Source organism: Trichomycterus rosablanca, chromosome 14 (genome assembly GCF_030014385.1).
Source record: "Trichomycterus rosablanca isolate fTriRos1 chromosome 14, fTriRos1.hap1, whole genome shotgun sequence".
Lineage (NCBI taxonomy): Eukaryota > Metazoa > Chordata > Actinopteri > Siluriformes > Trichomycteridae > Trichomycterus > Trichomycterus rosablanca.
The window spans coordinates 21,986,311-22,001,527 of NC_086001.1; the positions used below are offsets into that span (position 1 = coordinate 21,986,311).

The window sequence follows — 15,217 nt, forward strand, 5'->3', positions numbered from 1 at the left end:
CTCATTTTTGGATGTTTATTAGCCGAGAACGAGCCGAAAGAAACTCGAATGTCAGGCGAATGTCCAAGACTTCCTGGTTTAGTTCGTGAGTGTTCTGTTCAAAACAAGTGTGTTTAAATCAAATCAACAATCTGAACTACATAAAGTAACAATACACAGTAATGTACAGAAGTGTGGAAATGTATAAACTCACCTGCGTTCATCAACTTCAATTATCAACAAAACTACAAACACAGACACGGAACAGATCCACACTCGAACAGAACAGGATCAGATCAGTTTCACTTCTGCTGAACTAAAGGAGAGAGAGAGAGAGAGAGATGGAACCTGGCCAGGGTCGCGGTGGGTCCTTCTTTACTTGTTAACTGAATGTAAATCAGGAACACATGCTGCACAATTATTTGAAGGTAATCAATTATCATTCAGTGTAGTTTTAAATAATACACACACATCTACTTTTTATGTCTCATCCTGCAACTGTTTCCCCAGCTAACAATTTTTGGTTCCCAGAGCGTTCCGGGAACGTTAGTTTTTGGTTACCAGAACGTTCTGGGAACGGATCATTTTGGTTCCTCAGGAAAGTTTTCTTTACGGAAATAGAACGTACCCATTTGGTTGTGCATTATAGTTGTGGGAACGTTCCCCTAACGTTCCCGTAACCTTAAAATGATTGAAACCTTAAGGGAACCTTGTACTAACCTTTAAATTATTGAAAACTTTAGACAACCTTGCAATAACACTCCGGTAACACCGGCAGCCCGTGTCGGCTCTGACTCTTTTTGAATGACTGCCCAGAATCGGGCCAAATACACTGTCCCAAATCCGGATGCCAGATCTCCGCCGACTCTCCCATAACTGGGCCGGAATAGCCCCCGAAACACTGCGATACTATTTATTTACCGTTTTCTTCTCCTTTCACATCCGCATAGATAAAATAGTAGATTTATGATACAGATTAACTACAGATGCTACAGATTAACTACAGATTGTGCAGTAGAAAGTATTTTATTAAGATAATTGCAGCAAGTAGTATAATAATAATAATCAGAATATTATAAATAAGACCAATTACAAAAGTGAACCAAAATAACAGCTATATAAATACTATACATAGAAAATAACTATAATAATAATTATATCTTTTCATGGGCCATCATTTTAGACATGAAACTTGGATATAATTTAGAGTAGTCAGTGTACAGCTTGTATAGCAGTGTAGATTTACTGTCTTCTGAAAATAACTCAACACACAGCCATTAATGTCTAAATAGCTGGCAACATAAGTGAGTACACCCCACAGTGAACATGTCCAAATTGTGCCCAAATGTGTCGTTGTCCCTCCCTGGTGTCATGTGTCAAGGTCCCAGGTGTAAATGAGGAGCAGGGCTGTTAAATTTGGTGTTTTGGGTACAATTCTCTCATACTGGCCACTGGATATTCAACATGGCACCTCATGGTAAATAACTCTCTGAGGATGTGAGAAATAGAATTGTTGCTCTCCACAAAGATGACCTGGGCTATAAAAAGATTGCTAACACCCTGAAACTGAGCTACAGCATGGTGGCCAAGGTCATACAGCGGTTTTCCAGGACAGGTTCCACTCGGAACAGGCTTCGCCAGGGTCGACCAAAGAAGTTGAGTCCACGTGTTCGGCGTCATATCCAGAGGTTGGCTTTAAAAAATAGACACATGAGTGCTGCCAGCATTGCTGCAGAGGTTGAAGACGTGGGAGGTCAGCCTGTCAGTGCTCAGACCATACGCCGCACACTGCATCAACTCGGTCTGCATGGTCGTCATCCCAGAAGGAAGCTGACGCACAAGAAAGCCCGCAAACAGTTTGCTGAAGACAAGCAGTTCAAGAACATGGATTACTGAAATGCCCTGTGGTCTGACGAGACCAAGATAAACTTGTTTGGCTCAGATGGTGTCCAGCATGTGTGGCGGCACCCTGGTGAGAAGTACCAAGACAACTGTATCTTGCCTACAGTCAAGCATGGTGGTGGTAGCATCATGGTCTTGGGCTGCATGAGTGTTGCTGGCACTGGGGAGCTGCAGTTCATTGAGGGAAACATGAATTCCAACATGTACTGTGACATTCTGAAACAGAGCATGATCCCCTCCCTTCGAAAACTGGGCCTCATGGCAGTTTTCCAACAGGATAACGACCCCAAACACAACCTCCAAGATGACAACTGCCTTGCTGAGGAAGCTGAAGGTAAAGGTGATGGACTAAACCCAATTGAGCACCTGTGGCGCATCCTCAAGTGGAAGGTGGAGGAGTTCAAGGTGTCTAACATCCACCAGCTCCGTGATGTCATCATGGAGGAGTGGAAGAGGATTCCAGTAGCAACCTGTGCAGCTCTGGTGAATTCCATGCCCAGGAGGGTTAAGGCAGTGCTGGATAATAATGGTGGTCACACAAAATATTGACACTTTGGGCACAATGTGGACATGTTCACTGTGGGGTGTACTCACTTATGTTGCAGCTATTTAGACATTAATGGCTGTGTGTTGAGTTATTTTCAGAAGACAGTAAATCTACACTGCTATACAAGCTGTACACTGACTACTCTAAGTTATATCCAAGTTTCATGTCTATAGTGTTGTCCCATGAAAAGATATAATAAAATATTTGCAGAAATGTGAGGGGTGTACTCACTTTTGTGATACACTGTATATATATATGTATGTATGTATATATGTATATATACTGTATATAAACAATATAAAGAAGTAATGTTTGTTTGTTTATTAGGATTTTAACGACATGTTTTACACTTTGGTTACATTCATGACAGGAACGGTAGTTACTCATAACACAAGATTCATCAGATCAGTTCACAAGGTTATATCAAACACAGTCATGAACAATTTAGTGTCTCCAATTCACCTCACTTGCATGTCTTTGGACTGTGGGAGGAAACCGGAGCACCCAGATGAAACCTGCACGGACATGGGGAGAACATGCAAACAACACAGAAAGGACTCAGACCGCCCCACCTGGGGATCGGACCCAGAACCTTCTTGCTGGATCTTGTGACCTTGGCTGATGATCTACACCGGATGTTAGATGCTGCAGAATAGTGTTCATAGTTTTTACTCATGTATGAGAGGTGAATAAGCAAATGTGGCTCAGTGATGGTAGTGGACACTTGAATATCTACAAAAAATACAAGGGACAACCTTTGGGTTATAAAACTATATATGATCAGCCATAACATTAAACCTCCTTGTATGTATACACTTTTTCTATCTGCTCCACTAACCATATAGTTTACTAACCATTTACTGAGTTTCCCTATGGGATTAATAAAGTTATCTATCTATAGGTGCACTTTGTAGCTCTACAGTTCCACTGTCGTCCATCAGTTACTCTGCATACTTTGTTAGCCCCCTTTTACCTTATTCTCCAATGGTCAGGACCTCCACATGACCACCTCAGAGGAGGTATTATTTAGGTGGTGGATCATTCTCAGCACTGCAGTGACACTGACATGGTGGTGGTGTGTTAGTGTGTGTTGTGCTGGTATGAGTGGATCAGACACAGCATCGCTGCTGGAGTTTTCAAATACCGTGTCCACTCACTGTCCACTCTTATATTATACACACCTGCTTTGTTGGTCCACCTTGTGGATGTAGTCAGAGATGGTAGGTCGTCTGTTGCTTATTATTGTATTACTATTATTGTTGTTCTTGTTCTTGTTGCTTATTGTAGCTTTTAAGTTAACGTTATCTACAGTATTCAATGAGCTTCAATTATTTAGCAGCTGTTGTCTAATGCTAGAAACTGTTAGCCTTTTAGCTAACGTTACCTGAAGTGTTTCAGTTCAGACTACCAGTTAACCTGAAACTCACTAGATAACATTACCTAACAGTTTCCATTTCCAAATTGTTCTCTATCTTAATCCAGAACTCATTAATAGACATTGTGCTTACATTTTACTAAGTAAAAAGTTGTTAAGATTAAACGTTTATTTACCTCACACGAACGAACGAGTCCTCTTTTTCAACGGCTCGCGTCGCACTGTTGCCATGGTGACGCTGTTCAACATGGGCCAGATGATTGTGCTAGCTGGGTTAACTTAGAAACCTTCCGGGAACGTTACTGGAACGTTACTTTATACACATAAGAAATAAAACCTTATACAAGCTTTAACTAACGTTCTCTGTTAGTTCTCATAAAACCATGAGAGAACGTTAGGTTTCATAGTTCCCGGAACGTTCCGGGAACAGCGCTGATTTTTTTAACGAAAATAGAACGTTCCCATAACGTTATGGGATGGTTCCCTAAAAATAACCATAGGGGAACCAAAATCTAACGTTACGGGAACGTTCTGTGTTAGCTGGGTCGTCCCTGGGTGGGCTCGAACTTCCGGTTAACAGCCGAACGCGCTAACCGATTGCGCCACAGAGACGCAGGCACAGCTGTTTCATTGGACGGTACACACGGGTCACATGACTTGCTAACTTTTACAGCAGGGCAATTAAGTTTGGCAAATAAAAATAATCACATGTGTCTGACCTGGACAGAACACATGATGGGTTATTTTAACTTGTTGGGTTGTGCAGTTTAACCATTGTGCTGAATTAAATACATTTAAGAAAATACAGCATTAAAGCGTAATCTCATTAAAATAGGCTACAATTTAACACTATAATACATTACAGCGACAGTAAGTCTGTGTCTGTTTCTGTTGTTTATTCTGAATTTTGTTTGTTTGTAAACTGTGAATTAGTTCTTAATCTGGTCGTGATGTTAGTGAATTAAACCTACATCTCTCTGATGGTCTGATCGATGAGCTGTCTGTTTTGACCTGCTGCTTAAGCCTGGCTAGCTCAGTCGGTAGAGCATGAGACTCTTAATCTCAGGGTCGTGGGTTCGAGCCCCACGTTGGGCGAGTGTCTTTATTTAACATCTACAGAAACCGAAAGGACGTTCTTCCACTTTGGACAGTCGGTCTCCGGTGACTTATCAGGTGGATATTTGTGTTTGTAGGACTGTTGTTTACTGGTTGTTTTCAGTTACTTATTTCCACTATTCTGTGGAGCTACACATTGTTGTTGTGTCTCATATCCATTTGATTAACAGGCAGGTTGTGCAATAGAAGGCACTCGTCTGTGGGTGGGCTAGAACTACGAACCTTTCAGTTAACAGCCGAACGCGCTAACCAATTGTGCCACAGAAACACACGCACAGATGTTTCATTGGATGGTACACATGGGTCACATGACTTGCAAGCTTTTACAGAAGGACAGTTAAGTTTGGCAAATTGAAATAATGGCATGTTTCTGACTTGAATGAGAGGGACATTAAAATGATCTTACACTTTTCAGAGACAACGTTTGAAGCCCAGGTCAATAGGACCTCCTAGTTAGAGAAGGTTCACTTGTTTGTTAGTTTAAGTCCAAGAGAGACAGTGGCCCGTACGGGGATCAAACCCACGACTTTGGCGTTATTAGCACCACACTCTAACCAACTGAGCTAAGCGGCCTGTGTCCAAGTGCAGGGCATATACCCACATACCCGATTCAACCCTTCAGTTATGGACCTCACAGAAACAATGTTGGTCTCAACATTTACTGTTGCTTTACTGCAAATTAAAATAATCACATGTGTCTGACCTGAATGAGAGGGGCATTAAAACGACCTCACACTTGTTAGAGACAACGTTTGAAGCACAGGTCAATGGGACCTGCTAGTTAGAGAAGGATCACTTGTTTGTTAGTTTAAGTCCTAAAGTGGGTTTACAGCTCCATCTACCGGCCAACTGAGTCCTGAACTTGGTGCAATTTACCAACAGTGGAACGTTTTGTTGTGATTTTGATACTTGGGTGGCAATGTTTAACTAAAATTACTTTTATTTTGTGTTTAAAACTTCTAAATTACCTCAGTTTGTTCAATTGATTTCAATCAATTATATCAGTCACGTAAGTTTAAATCACTTGAGATGTTAAAGTAAAGTCTGAAGTTGTGTGTAGTTTTGCTTTATTTACTTAGCAAATGGCGAATCATTACGTTTAGTTTTTGTGGCGTCAGGGTTCCATGGTGTAATGGTTAGCACTCTGGACTCTGAATCCAGCGATCTGAGTTCAAATCTCGGTGGGACCTTACTGCTTTTATTTGGGGCCCGGTGTGAGGCCCAAGATTGAGAAACATTAGCAGTTTCAGGATGGTAGCATTCAGCGCATGTGCAGTAGAACAGAGCATCACAATTGCTTGTGCTAGTTTAGAGTCACCTTAAATTACATGTTAATTTCCATCCATTCATCCAGCTTGAATATCATAATAGCACTAGTAGTGCTATAGTGTTCCACATGTGACTGCTCCATCCCAAAATATAATTGCAAATCATTGTTTACAGCGCCATCTAACAGCCAACTTGCTCTTAAATGACTAATTATTCACTTTTGGGCTTAAGTAAGACCTCACTGTGTGGTTCCATGGTGTAATGGTTAGCACTCTGGACTTTGAATCCAGTGATCCGAGTTCAAATCTCGGTGGAACCTGGCTTTATTTAGGTAAAAACACTGTTATCAATGATGAGTAGAGAATAGTGTTCCACATATGACTGCTCTATGCCGAATTGTAACACCAAAAGTGGCGGCTGGTGCTAAAAAATTTGAGGGGGCGCAAACAAAACAACAAATTAAAAACAAAACAATAAAAAACAAGCCTTTAAAAGTAGCACTATTTGAACATGAATTTTGCCCTCCTTTCCTTCTGTCTTGCAAATTTCTCAATGACATTATGGTTAAAGTCAGTAATCTCAGTCACTAGTCTCTTCTCCATTGACAACATGGCCAATGCATTCAGCCTGTCCTGGGTCATAGAGTTTCTCAGAAAAGTTTTAATTCTTTTCAAGGTTGACAAGCACCTTTCAGCTTCTGCTGTGGTCATGGGTGTGGTGATGAGGATCTTCAGGAGAGTGACAGTCTCTGAAAATACTTCTTCAAGATTATTTTCCATAAAAAGCTGGAATAGGCCCACAGCACCACAACAGGCTTTGAACTCTTCCCTGCTGTAGATAAGACTAAGCTCTGTCTTCAGCTTACCTTGATTGAGCACTGGATAGGCTTTTAAGGTGTTGCTCAGTGCATCTTCAGGAAATGCTGTCTTGTATGGTTCAAACTTGTCCCCCTGCAAGAGTGTGGCACTAACAAGGTGGTTTGTGAAGGAAAAGCGCTCACTGGTGTGTCCCAGTATGATATCACAGACCTAGAGAAGGATAAACATGAAAATTATGAAGTGATATTTTTCTATCACTGTTGAAATTTAGTCATAGATCAAGTCATAGAAATGAGTTTGCTGCCATTTTCAAGACAAAATGTGTTAAAGCATTTTTGGAACAGAATTTTTGTGGAACAGGTTTATAGAAAATTCAGGAACCAAATGTTATGAGAATTAGTTTTATTCCATATTACCCATATATTGCAGTACAGCAAGAATAATAACATATATTGCTGACAAGCATTACACCAACATACACTGATCATTCATGCATAGCATAGAAACAGCTCTAAACAAATCTAATCTAATTGGACTGTGACTTCCACAACTCACCTCTGCAGCAATCCTTTCATGGTCTTCTACACTGAGTGTCCGACGCTTCTTTACTGGCTGACCGCTACCTTCACTGCTTTGTCCAACCATGGAATGGAGAGAATTTCTGCAAAGGAAAAAAATTACAATACCAATAATAATAACAATAATACTAATAAACAAAGGAGGAAAATGCACAACTATTACCTGATCTTTTGAATGTCCTGCTGGAACTACTGAATGCTCTCCTTGATATAAACTGAATCTATGACCTTCTTCTGGAGTTTGGAATAGAGGAGGTCCACATGAGGCATGATATGGTGGAAAAGCTGCAGAAAGAACTTAAAATCCTGATCCTCCAGTAGCATGGCAAATGCACCTGCCTCTCTGACAGTAATGGGGTCAAAGTCACCAGAGTCTCGTATGCTTTCAAAACAGCGAATGAGGTCCTCTCTGTGTTCAAACACAGTATTGATGGTACGGCTGTGAAAGTTCCATCTGATATTGCTGGATGCTGGAAGTCTGTGCGCCACAACGTTATCAAGAATACTTGTGCGCTTGGGTGATCTGGAAAAAAAGCTGGCAAATCCACCAAGGTTAGAAAAAAAAAATCTCACTTTGGTTATGTGAGAAGTAGCCTGCTGCATTATCAGACTGAGCTGATGTGCGTAGCAGTGGATGTAGTGTGCATTTGGGTACATGTCTTGTATCTTCTTCTGAACACCTGCAGTGGCACCCCTCATCACGCTGGCTCCATCATATGCCTGGCAGATGAGCTTACCCTTTTGATCCTCAGGAAGGATAGTTGCAAGACGTTCTTTTAGGGCTGTAGCAATGGAATCAGCAGTGGCCGACTGCAAAGGGATGAACTCAAAAAATCTTTCCTGCACATTGTTTTTAGCATCAATATAGCGTAGTACAAGAACAAGCTGGCACTGCGTGGCAATATCCATTGTCTCATCTGCCTGGATTGAAAGAAAATCGCTGCCCTGGGCTTCTTTGATTATATGTTCCTTCAGAACAGACAACATACAGTCCAGTAGCTCATTCTGCACAGTTTTTGAAGTTCCCTTAAACACAGTGGCATTCTCAGTGTGCTCTTTCAGCACTCCATCAAGAGAAGAAACAAAGTCCACCAACCCTCGCATTTAGGGATGTGTTATGTGTCATTTTAGGACAGCCCATCTTATAAAACTTATATAACCACTGAAGTTGGCATTAATTGTAAATTCTATAGACCAGCCTTCTATTCATCACTAACAAACACCAAACAACATCATACTGCAAATCTCATAACTCAACACAAGTCAAGGTAGTAGTTTAAAAGTGACAGTAAGTCTGTGTCTGTTTCTGTTACTTATTCTGAATTGTGTTTGTTTGTAAACTGTGAATTAGTTCTTAATCTGGTCGTGATGTTAGTGAATTAAACCTACATCTCTCTGATGGTCTGACCGATGAGCTGTCTGTTCTAACATGCTGCTTAAGTCCGGCTAGCTCAGTCGGTAGAGCATGAGACTCTTAATCTCAGGGTCATGGGTTCGAGCCCCACGTTGGGCGAGTGTCTTCATTTAACATCTACGGAAACCAAAAGGACGTTCTTCCACTTTGGACAGCCGGTCTCCAGTGACTTATCAGGTGGATGTTTGTGCTTGTAGGACTGTTGTTTACTGGATGTTTTCAGTTACTTATTTCCACTGTTCTGTGGAGCTACACATTGTTGTTGTGTCTTATATCCGATGATCAACAGGCAGGTTGTGCAATAAAAGACACTCGTCCCCGGGTGGGCTCGAACCACCAACCTTTCGGTTAACAGCCGAACGCGCTAACCGATTGTGCCACAGAGACACATGCAGAGAAGTTTCATTGGACAGTACACATGAGTCACATGACTTGCTAACTTTTACAGAAGGGCAATTAAGTTTGGTAAATTGAAATAATGGCATGTTTCTGACCTGAATGAGAGGGGCAGTAAAAAGATCTCACACTTGTCAGAGACAACGTCTGAAGCCCAGGTTAATAGGACCTGGTAGTTAGAGAAGGATCACTTGTTTGTTAGTTTAAGTCCAAAAGTGGGTGTAGCCCATACAGGGATCTAACCCGCGACCTTGGCGTTATTAGCACCACGCTCTAACCAACTGAGCTAACCAGCCAGTTAATCTACACTGTTTATCTACACTCTTTAGATCTTTGCACATAATTCTACACTAACTCCATTCAAGCAGCTGCATGGCAGCACAAAAACCATTAGAGAGTCTGCACACTTTCAGTGAAGATCTGCAGAAATGAGTGGCTCCTAAACTGAATTTGGTTGTTATTGCACCAGAAATGCAGCAGTTTCGTGTTATTTTAATGATCCGAGATCTCCGTCCTATTTGAGACCATGCATTAATGCAGTAGGTCAGTATGCTCTCCACAGAGCAGTGGTAGAATGCCACCAAAAGCTCCATGTTCAGGTTGGTTTTCCTGAGTGTTTTCAGGTGGTGTTTGTGGTCCAGGTGAGGTCCTCTATGATGTGGCTTCCCAGAAACCTGAAGCTGGAGACTCTTTCCACTTCTTCTCCTTTGATGTTTAAGGGAGTGAGGTTCTCATGGACATGCTAAAGATTTTACTGGTGGGCACAGTCTCTGAGTTCTCTTCCTGGGATCCCATCAGGCCCTGCAGCCTTTCTGACATTCACAGATCTAAGGGTTCGTCTGTACAGTAAGAGAGTGCTCACTGGTAGCTGGTGTGGTTACAGCAGCTGGATCCATCCCTTGTGCCTCAAAGCGGGCAAAGAAATTATTTAGATCCTCTGCCAGCGAGACACTGTTAGCTGTTTGAAGATCTTTGCTCTGCTCTGTATCCTCTAGTGATGTTGGAATAGACACAGCACCAGGTATTATATAGAAGCACACGCCCTCTCTGTGACTCTTACCAGAGTCTTTGTTTATGTCTCTCTGGTGGATTGAGCAACCTACTAATTCAATAGCTGCATCTGGCACATCTGGATTAAGCTAAGATTCTGTGATTATCATCATACACGTTTTCTGTATAGATGTTGGCGATGGTAAACTTAGTCTCAGTTCATCCATCGTTTGAAAGCGACCTGAGGTTCGTGACAAACAGACTTGTTAGCGGTGGTTTGTAAGGGGCTCTTTAGCCTTGCTAAGACCGGCATCTTCGTTTTTGTCGTCTCTCCCTCCATTGTCTTCGTCACCTTCCGTTGGGTGTGGTCTCAAGTTCGTCTCGGCTGTAGGAGAGGAGACTTAATGAGTGAATTCAGTTTAAATATTAATTTAAAAAAACTTATCCATGATGATTTACCAGGTCGTTTGTTACAGTTTCCTTTCCAGTCGTACCTCCACAAAAACCAAAACACTTAATCTGTAAAAGAAAGACACGTGCATGAATGTGATGAGGTTCTAAGATCTCTGAATATAATCCTGATCATCTCTAATGAACCCAAATGTAATTCATACTGCACATTCACTGCACTATACTGCACACCCAACATACTGACACTCACTGTTACCTTTATACTTCACCTCTATCTGTTACTGCACCACAGTCAGTATACATACTGTAACCAAATTTATTCAGGTACTGTACACCACACACACACACACACATTTTCTAATGTTGTGCTCACTAATAAAAGTCAAAAAGTTTTAAGGGTTTTTTTCTGCTCTTAACCATAGTAGAGGGCCACCTTAGAACACACCAGGGTTGGGTAAATTGTCAAAGTGCATCTTTTACAGGGACTATAACAAAGTACATACATAACACATAAAAAACAGTTTAACGTAGAAAGCACTTACTAGTCTAGAGGTTCATGTCAAAGTGTCTGAATTGAGATTTGGCAAGTGGAGCAGTGAAATCCTCAATTTGTTTTGGATCATTTTTTCCAAGTGCATTTGTGATGGACCTGAGTAGGTCGAGCTTTTCATTATGTTGTTGTAGCAGCAGCTCTAATACAGTCAAAATTTCTCTCTCCATTACTGTTAGTAAAATATCATTTACAATATTCAGTTTCTAAATACACACACATACACACACACACACACCTTATACACACGTAATACACACACATCATACACACACCTTATACACACATGTAATACACACACACATCAGTACACAATCACACGTCATACACATGTATGAGGTGTCAATACCAGGGTGTGTCATGGTATGGGGGTGTGTCAGTACCAGGGTGTGTCATGGTATGGGGGTGTGTCAGTACCAGTACCAGGATGTGTCATGGTATGGGGGTGTGTCAGTACCATGGTGTGTCATGGTATGGGGTATGTCAGTACCAGGGTGTGTCATGGTATGGGGGTGTGTCAGTACAAGTACCAGGGTGTGTCATGGTATGGGGGTGTGTCAGTATCAGTACCAGGGTGTGTCATGGTATGGGGGGTGTGTCAGTACCAGGGTGTGTCATGGTATGGGGGTGTGTCAGTACCAGTACCAGGATGTGTCATGGTATGGGGGTGTGTCAGTACTATGGTGTGTCATGGTATGGGGTGTGTCAGTACCAGGGTGTGTCATGGTATGGGGGTGTGTCAGTACCAGTGTGTATCATGGTATGGGGGTGTGTCAGTACAAGTACCAGGGTGTGTCATGGTATGGGGGTGTGTCAGTACCAGGGTGTATCATGGTATGGGGGTGTGTCAGTACCAGGGTGTGTCATGGTATGGGGGTGTGTCAGTACCAGGGTGTGTCATGGTATGGGGTGTGATTCACTGGGTGGAATTAACAAACCACTCTGGACAGGTTGCCAGACAAACGTAAACAAACACACTTATACCTAGGGTACTCTGTTACCTCCAGGACATGGGGAGAACATGCAAACTTCACCCGGGAATCAAACCCAGGATCCTACAGAAGCCGTCCCACAGTGGAAATCAAGTTAGTATATGTGCAGTCACATGAATCCAGTCATGCCCATATATGGTAAAGGTAAATTCACTCTGCTCCCTCGGAACGCTGTGACATCACAATGTGGACCTGTGCTCTTCAGGAGCAGCATTTTGATTTTCTCCTCATTTACGATGGCTGCTTCTCTGAGACAGAGGTTTCTGCGTGTGCTGTGTTGCGGGGCGCCTTCCCGGGCATCCTCCGGGGGCGACCCGGGTCACAGGGGCGGCACGGAGGCAGAGGAAGCGCTCCTGATGGAGGGGTGATCTAAATCAGCTCTCTCCTGGACCCATAATGCACCCTCATCTTTTGGGCGCATCACAGCAGAGGTCGACTTCTGTGCCGGGCTGTGTCCCAAACCGCCCCGTCATGTTTAAGTCTGGGACGATTTCACCGACGTTTATATCATTGACTGTATAAATAAGAAGGTTTTATGTTCTATTCCCCCAGCGTGACTTCACGGTGCTGGCTGAATACCTGCAGCGCTGTTCAGTCCAGAGCTGTGAGGACGCCGGGCGACGCTTCTGCTTCCGTGTGGTCACGCCCACAAGGTAAGACAAGATCTATAGTCATCAGAGATAGACAGACAGACAGATGATCAATAGACAGACAGACAGGTAGATAGACTATTTATCTGTCTATCCATCTGTCTGTCTGAATGTCTGTCTATCTATCTACTCAAACTGTCTATCTGTCTGCATCCTATATAATCTGTATCTATCACCGTGTGTGTACAGGAGCTGTACGTTCCAGGCCGACTGTGAGGCAGGTAGACGGGCGTGGATCAGCGCCATTCAGAACCTGACTGAGAGTGTAGAAGAAACAGTCGAGAGCGAGGTGAATTATCATTACCACTATACTCCGGGAGGGGAGGGGTTCAGTTCTCGGCTCTGTAACACCAGTTTAATCCGTCTAAATCAGCAGGAATCAGACGGGTACGAGAATGATTCAGAATCAGGGTCACACCCACTTTAATGATTAAAGCTAGCATGGCTGAGAGTCAGGTGAGCATGTTCTGTGTATCAGGACTTTCTAACCTGAGTAATTTAATCACTGAAAGTAAGAATACCACCTTGTTCTTCTACCATCTTTAATCCTGGCTTCATTTCACCTAATGAACGTGGCATGATCTTTATAAATGGTTACAATCAATTTTATCAATAAAATTTTGTCAATTTTGTCAATAAAAAAGGGAACTGCTGTGTAATTTAGTGAATTCTTGCACTGCACATGGCAGAGGACTAAAAGAAATTAAGACCGTGTAGAATAAAAGTATTAGTAAAGTATGAGGTTAAAAGCATCAGCTTTTATTTATTCCTAAAAGAAAAATACATGAACCTCAGTCATCTCACACGAAGATCTGTTCTGCTCAACAACAGTAAAGCTCTCCATCGTTTCTGTGTGGCAGCTCCATAACTGTAGGGCTGTCAGTGTAGAATCGGGTATGTGGGTATATGCCCTGCCCTTGTACACCGGCCGGTTAACTCAGTTGGTTAGTGCGTGGTGCTAATAACGCCAAGGTCGTGGGATCGATCCCCGTTTGGGCCACACCCACTTTTGGACTTAAACTAACAAACAAGTGAGGTCAATAGTACCTGCTATTTAGAGAAGGCCAGAGAAGGCTGGCCAAAAGTGACCAAACCCCTGGCCCTTTTGCCCAATTAGTTAGGTAAAGATTAAAACAGACAAGGGTGAAAGCAGGTTAAAAACGATGGTCAAGTGTGCTTCTAAAGCCGATGGTTTTAAGAACGGTCACTATCAAGCTGGCGTTCTGCTTGTTACTCTTGAACTTTAAGAATGTGCTCAGCTTCCAGTTGTTACTTTTGCACAAGAATGTTTTTTCAACTTTCTGCCAGTTGCCTAGAGAGGTGCGATGGCCAAGTGGTAAGGCGTCGGTCTCGTAAACCGAAGATCACCGTTCGTGCCTTTAACATGCATGCTCTTGTTTTAAAACATGACCAATATGCTCTAGTTCACATTTCCCCTAGGCTTATTTAAGAATCACAACTCTTTTCCTAATTTCCCTTGCAGGTCTTATTTACCACATTAATGCTGTGCTTCCACACCAGCACATTTCCTCTACATAGGGATGGCAGCTTAGAGGTACTGCATGCCGTGCCTGTATGAGCTCCAGAGTGTCACAATCCCTTGAAATATCCAGGTACTTAGTCAGACTCAATCACAAGCTTGTTTTAAACTTCACCCAGCTGACTGAGCAAAGGTACAGGAGTTAGATGAATTTTGGATTGGACTTTCTATTGGCTTGCATGACATGATAGAGCTTGTTAACCGAGTGTTTAATGTCTTTTGGAGCCAACCGGTACAGAGAGCCAGTTCTTAACAGCTACCACAGAAGACTATGCAAGTGTGCTGTTAAATCTGCAATCAATCACTTGACAGAGGCTAGAGATTCCTGCTCCTGGTTCTGCTTCTCTTTTTGCAAAGACTCTCGTACCCATTGGAGGTTTACAGTGGTGTATAGTAACGAAGTAATAATACTTCGTTACAGTACTTAAGTAGTTTTTTGGAGTATCTGTACTTTACTGGAGTATAAAAAAATTCGGCAACTTTCACTTTTACTCCACTACATTTCCTAAAGAAATTGTGTACTTTTACTCCGATACATTTGCTGTATGCGAATTCGTTACTCGTTACTACAAAATAAAATGACAAGAATTTTTTAGCTAAACAATGTGAGATGTGTGACAGACTGCAGCAGGTTTGGTGAATCTGCGCTTGTAAATTACATCAGCGGTTAAACACATTAATGCGCAGATG

The 15,217-nt window shown here is 42.4% G+C and overlaps 4 non-coding genes across 4 annotated transcripts; 3 read left to right on the forward strand and 1 right to left on the reverse strand.

Annotated features, from left to right (window-relative positions):
* The first annotated feature begins 4,825 nt into the window (after positions 1–4,825).
* Positions 4,826–4,898, forward strand: trnak-cuu (transfer RNA lysine (anticodon CUU)). Its single transcript has one exon. It is a non-coding gene; the product is annotated as a tRNA-Lys (tRNA).
* A 1,139-nt stretch (positions 4,899–6,037) lies between these two features.
* Positions 6,038–6,109, forward strand: trnaq-cug (transfer RNA glutamine (anticodon CUG)). Its single transcript has one exon. It is a non-coding gene; the product is annotated as a tRNA-Gln (tRNA).
* Positions 6,110–6,435: 326 nt separating this feature from the next.
* trnaq-uug (transfer RNA glutamine (anticodon UUG)) lies at positions 6,436–6,507 on the forward strand. The gene has a single exon. It is a non-coding gene; the product is annotated as a tRNA-Gln (tRNA).
* A 2,804-nt stretch (positions 6,508–9,311) lies between these two features.
* Positions 9,312–9,385, reverse strand: trnan-guu (transfer RNA asparagine (anticodon GUU)). Its single transcript has one exon. It is a non-coding gene; the product is annotated as a tRNA-Asn (tRNA).
* Between the last annotated feature and the right edge of the window lie 5,832 nt (positions 9,386–15,217).